Source organism: Palaemon carinicauda, chromosome 41, assembly GCF_036898095.1.
Source record: "Palaemon carinicauda isolate YSFRI2023 chromosome 41, ASM3689809v2, whole genome shotgun sequence".
Taxonomy (NCBI): Eukaryota; Metazoa; Arthropoda; class Malacostraca; order Decapoda; family Palaemonidae; genus Palaemon; species Palaemon carinicauda.
In genome coordinates, this window is record NC_090765.1 from 19,046,820 (window position 1) to 19,053,513 (window position 6,694).

At 35.6% G+C, this 6,694-nt stretch overlaps 1 long non-coding RNA gene across 1 annotated transcript in view; it reads right to left on the reverse strand.

Annotated features, from left to right (window-relative positions):
* LOC137632258 (uncharacterized) overlaps window positions 1-3,331 on the reverse strand; it is a 123,413-nt gene extending 120,082 nt beyond the window's left edge. The window contains exon 1 of the long non-coding RNA XR_011042030.1: window positions 3,083-3,331. This is a non-coding gene — a long non-coding RNA (uncharacterized lncRNA). The remainder of the gene's footprint in view (window positions 1-3,082) is intronic.
* Between the last annotated feature and the right edge of the window lie 3,363 nt (window positions 3,332-6,694).

A 6,694-nucleotide genomic window follows, 5' to 3' on the forward strand; every position in this document is an offset into this window, starting at 1 on the left:
CAAAGCATCGGATGTACCTGAAAGTTGACTTATGTATATTTTAACAACCACACACAAATTTTGTCAGCATTATCAATAATCTAAACCCGATACTTTTAATTTTTATAGAGTAAAAATGATCTAGCCGACGCCATGGCCAGTTATAACGAGCCAAGAGTCGAAAACATTCATTACGTAAGAATGTAAACACCTTTTGACAAAATTTTGTCCAGCCCATCCACCAGACACACCCATTCACCTTGTTTTATCGGCTCTGAAACCCATAACAGTCAAGAATAGCTAACAGGATTTGGAATTGCCCCCGTGGTTGCAAAACTACATTTGTCCTACGACTTGCAACTTTATACAGTCAAGAGAAAGCCCGTGGCCATATTTACTATAGCCTGAATAGGTAATTATTCAGTTTCTAGTTTAAATCAAATGTTTATGGTCTGATATGTATGTTGCGTAACATGATTATAATACTTGTAATGCCATTCAGGCTATTGAACATTTCCATTAACTATTCACTATGCCACAAAGAGAGAGATTGTATGTAAACAGTCTTTATATGACTATTTTTGTTGAAATAAGAATTTTGTGCTAAACTCTCCAGCAGACCAATGGATCATCCAATATAATATTTTTTCTTCTTAGGCTGTACGACCGTGTTGGCTATGTTTTGGGCATGACTGCATTTTGTAAATAAATCATGAATAGTTTTAGAAGTTTTTATTTGTACATCTAATGGGAATTTGTAGAAGTAAAGTGAACATAATTCATTTATCCTTTAAAATAATCACTACATGTAGCAAAACAAATAGTAGTAAAGATGATAATGCAATGAAGGAATGATACCATACTTTATTTTTAGCTTCAACATTGGCAATAACATACCCAGTTGCCATAATTTGACAGCTTAATGAAATAACCTATCATCTAATGTTAAACTTAATATCTGAGGACACCATGGCTTATTGCACAGTGAAAAAACACTACAAAGACTTATGAATGGCGGAACGATACATAAATGTGGGTGGATATCTGTGCTAGCGTAGTAATACTACTGTAGCAGTAGTGCCGCAACAGTAGTATACATAAATCATACGTTTAGGCCAACTGCTGGGATCCTTGAGGATCATTTAGCACTTCTTACAACTACTCGAGAAATTAGTTTTTATAGCCAGAATTTAAATTTTCTGGACCCAACAATGCCCATGATAGCCTTCAGTGTTATCCTGAATTGTAACGCGCGCCAAAGTGGGTGGAGCCTCATGAAGTCATGAAGTCATCATTCTTGGTGAAGGTTTAAAGCCAAAATACGGGTACCCCGGCTATTTTTTTTTTCCTTACAGTAAATAGATAGGTAGATAGACAATACATAAAAATTGCTTGACATTGGATATAGCAGTTATCAAATCAAGCTTGTCTACTACGTTTTTGAAAATTACCAACTATTCCCTACACCTTGTCAATCAGATTATGACCTATAAAGTAGACTGTAATTTCTTAGGAAACTTATTTTGGAAGTTAGACTAATAATCAAAGTGTTTTTGTATTTATTAACATATTTTTTGGTTTGTTCATTATGGACAATTATCAGTGGAGAGGTTTCAGAGTTCATAAAGGTGTACTGCTTTGCTTTTATTTAAACTTTTGTGTCATTGTTGGCAGAGGTATAGCCTTCGTTACGTATAGCCAATCATCGATGGAGAAAGAGGGAAGAAATGCCGTCATAAGTTACGTCACGAGTGCGTTCGAAACCTTTTCTCTGAATAAGTTGGCCCGTCTTCAAAAAACGTCACTTTAACATTATAGGTACTAAATTTATTCAACTTACGTAATGCAGAATATAGTCAAAATTTGTGTGTAGATATAATGTGCATTCTGAAGAAGCATTTTATTTATGAAATTCATAGATAAAAAATTATTGCGAAAAAACTGTGTTACAGAGGCCCTGAATCTCATAGTAGGTTGGCACACAGAGGGACGACTAGGTTGGCGCACACAGAGGGACGACTAGGTTGGCGCACACAGAGGGACGACTAGGTTGGCGCACAAGAGGGACGACTAGGTTGGCGCACAAGAGGGACGACTAGGTTGGCACACAGAGGGATGACTAGGTTGGCACACAGAGGGACGACTAGGTTGGCACACAGAAGGACGACTAGGTTGGCACACAGGATCGACTAGTTTGGCACACAGGATCGACTAAGTTGGCACACACAGGACTATTTTAATTAGCATACAGAGAATGGAATGCTAGGTTAGAATGCATAGCTATAATTTTGCTAGTTTTTCATTTCTTCCTCTTCAAAAATTTTGGGTTCCATCTAGTGTCCCTAACTATTGTTTTTCTTAGAGGAGGCCCCTATCTTTACAACTACACAGTTTTAAATGAAGGTCACAAGAATATGAAATATATGCAAACATGGGAAAATTATACTTTCAACCCTGGCAGTTTTGATAGATACTAGAAATGAACCCTATTTATATTTTCTGGTACATCCATTGCAAATCATTGTTAATTTGGTAAAACTTTATCCATGCACTATTCAACGGTACAGTACAAAGAAGTTTGATGAGAGAACAAGGCATCTTAGTGTCTGGTTTTCCCAATTCCTGTTCGGTGGTTTTATAAATAGATGATGTGATAGTTTCATTTCTTTCCATATAAGAAAAACTTGAATTGCTCGACCTGGTCATCTAATGCTTAATTTTAGACCTTGCTGTTGGTGCAAACCATCTATTTTTTGCTTCCCCAGTATACATATAACAATCACACGGAAAAGGCAGCTAGAAAGTGTTGGTTTTATCAATATTTTTGGAAATTATACATAAAATTCTTGTTTACGCAAAAACCAATAACGCCTCTCCAAAAAAAAAAAAAAATACATAGAAAAACATTATCACTTCTTTTCAAATTTCGTACATGGAACAACTGTTGTAGGTAGCCTATTGGAAAATCACCTTATCACAGAGAACATTCCTTACCTTATTCTACTGCAATAAACTTGCAGTTCCACGTTATGCAATTCTTTATATTGGTTAGAAAATATTCATACCTTTCCTTTAGCGAACTTGGAGCACTAACTTTACTTACCTATGCATCAGATAATATGGTTTGTGTCTTTAAAACTCATCCGCAGACACTGTCAATATAGATAAACTGATTCAACTCATGTACTCGGCAACTTTGTAACTCATCAACGAAATAACCAGACGGAACTACAGTATTCAGACTCCAGTTCAAAACGTTGGACGACACGACTACAAGTCAAACGAGTGTTAGTGTTATGATAGTAGCTTAACTAGTTTCTTCTTCTTTTACCGTGAGCCCATCCCTTGCCTACACCAAAAGTGCTTAGCAGGAACCTCTTTCTTATTTTTACACAAATCTATTTCCAAACCGCACTCAATGACAAATTCTAAACTTGGGCACTTTGCTTGTTGCTATTTATTGTATGGATAACTGTCATGGATATATAAGGATCACGGTGGGAAATGATTCAATAAGGGTCACTATGTACTGGATAGGAGTTGCCAATACACTGTTTAATTCTCAAGTTGGTTACTTATGTTAACTTTGTAAGGCCTCGTGCACTCGGTTGAGCTTCGCTCTGCAAATTTTGCCTCGATTCGCGAATAAAGCATTTCAAGATGTAGACCAAAACGTCGGCTGGGTGGTCAAGAGCCTATTCATATCTAAAATAATATATATATATATATATATATATATATATATATATATATATATATATATATATATATATAATGTGTGTGTGTATATATATATATATATATATATATATATATATATATATATATATAGAGAGAGAGAGAGAGAGAGAGAGAGAGAGAGAGAGAGAGAGAGAGAGAGAGAGAGAGAGAGAGAGAGAGAGAGATCAGAGTACTCTACAACATTGATCGTGGGATACACAAAGTTTTGCTCTTTGTGAAATTTGACCTATAATTATTGTAACATGAGCACATATGATAATTATAAGATTATAATAATAAAAAAGTCAGGATATAAAGTAAAAATTGGTTATAACAACAGCGATGTTACGGGAATTAAAACTGACCCTTAGCGTTTTCGTATTCGTTCTTTCAATAGATTTACGTTTTAACTTAAAATGCTGGTTATTTATAAAGTTTTTGAAATAGCCTACTCTTTGCTTCATTGTAAAATTTCCAAACATATAAGAGGTATTACATAATATGAAGACATTGCTAAAAACACAAGACTGGACCAATCGAACAGAAATCGTATTTTATCATTCAATATGTCTTGTAATAATTACTTAGCTAATGTTGCGAAATGGTAATTTTCCAAATCCTATAACTATTGCTGATGTTGATATTTTTCAAAAGCAAGTTTCCTGCAACGGGGGACAATTTATTTGTATAAATTGTTTTGCCTAAATATTTTTTTTAATATATAAAACAACAGAAACACAGAACATGCATAAGAAATTTATTTCAATATCATACGATTGGAAGCCACTGCTTTCTAATATATATATTTTATTCCATTCTCGCTAACAATATTTAACGAAGGATATACTGTGAGGAAAATAAAAAACACCCACATACACAGAAGTTAAACGTCAACGAATTCTTGATGATCGTAGTTCTCCACTTCTGACCGCCGGGTGTCAAGCCAGTCAAATGTTACAATTGTGGATGGGACCTTCCCTTTTATTCCAATTTGTTCTGTAAAACATTTATTTTATGAAGTTTCGTTCTCCTTAATTTATAAGAAAGCTTTCTAATAATGGTCTTATTTCTTGTATACTTTAAATCTAATTGACTGTTCAATAAAGACATTTTGGAGTAAACGCCCACTATTTTACTTCACATGACAATTTGTCCACAACATGGTCACCAACACACATCCTACCACACCAGGGTCCTACTCGCAATAATACACTTTCACAGGCTACTAACTAGCAAGAGCCAATGCCTTACATGTTTAGGCCTCTATAAATATTCATAAAGTCCTTTAAAATCCATGACACTGGAATGACAACAAAATAAGTTCAATGTTTTAGAAGATAAATAAAATCTCCACGTTATATGTTGGGTAGCAATAAAATACATTCCACATAACACGATCAAAGCTTTTCTTTGTTTACCTTTGATGTTTGGTTCATGCACTATTTTTACCCTTGTCAAAACGTTTAATTTGTTAATTTGCTGACTTGTATACATTCAACTACAATGACAAGGACATTTTCAATTCGTTTGATACCTTGCTTCTTTTTAAAAAATCTGACGGCCTATTTTTAAACAAATCCATTGATGAAATGGCGTAGTAGTTAATCCTATGTCGCGAAATTTCATGTCGAACAGTTTATATTCTGTAAACTATTAACGATGAAGCATCCGGCTTATAGCTGAAAGTAAACAACAGCTTTTACTTTTAAACAACTTTAGCACCATGAATAATAACGCCTATCTTCACATACCTGCACATATTCTCATTTCCCTCTATTGAGAGAGAGAGAGAGAGAGAGAGAGAGAGAGAGAGAGAGAGAGAGAGAGAGAGAGAGAGAGAGATTCTTAACTCCCTCTGAATCCCTACATGAAACAGCTCTAGACATTTCGACCTGACTCCGGAAAGCTATTGAAAAATCTCTTCTCCAGAAGTGGCAGAGTTCCCTTTTCCATATGGAGAGAGAGAGAGAGAGAGAGAGAGAGAGAGAGAGAGAGAGAGAGAGAGAGAGAGAGAGATTCCACTTAAACACTTCTCTGCGACATCTCAAACTTTTAATGTGTATTCCAAGTTCTGTAAGATTCTGTAGAGCTCGCAAGGCTAAAGGGAATTAGCGGCCAAGTAAGATTCGAACCGTCGTGGATGGAACTAAGTACATACACTGACGTTGCCATTAAATCCACACCTGTCTCTTCTTCCTACTGGAAAAAAGTATGATTCGGAAGAAAGAATGATGACTAAATTTGCGTATCTAGAAGAGAGGTCAAGACCAAAATAGAGTTGTTACCGCTAGAAATAAACAATGGAAGTTTGCTTTTGTCAAGCATTTAAATAGCAAACATTGATCAGAGAGAGAGAGAGAGAGAGAGAGAGAGAGAGAGAGAGAGAGAGAGAGAAACTAAGTTTCTTATGTTTTCGAATATAAGCCTAAGTTCCTGAAGCCTGTTTATAAAAAAAAAATAAAGTATGTTTATTTAAAAATCATAGTAATTTCTGGCAAAAAATTGTGTTTTTCTTTAATATCTCCCACACTAATTACTTTATCAGAGTTTGAGATAATTTAATACATTGGCAAATCTCGTTAATCAAGGCGTTTACTCTTGCATAATAAAGCCCGTTCAGGTTTGTTGGACAAGCACAATAACACAATGTGGCATAAGAAACACAAGCATATTACCGAATAGGTAAATCTTGGATAATTACCCCGCTCACTCACACCTCTCGGCTTAGTAACCACTTTTGGTTTCTGGCAGGACTTCTTGGGAGACAGGGTGGCGGGCTAATTTGTATAAATAGCTTCAGGTTTGCAAGCTAGGAAAAATACAAATTATCTCCAAATTGGTTCCGGCACAAATACAAACCTTTCGCTATTTATAGGGCCATAGGGGTGACTTACTCTTAGGAGGGAGGAAGTCCTTACCAACTGGCCTTGGCTATGACACGTGGTTCTCTCTACCTCGAGTAGGAATCCTACCCTTGCTAAATTAAAGTGCCGAT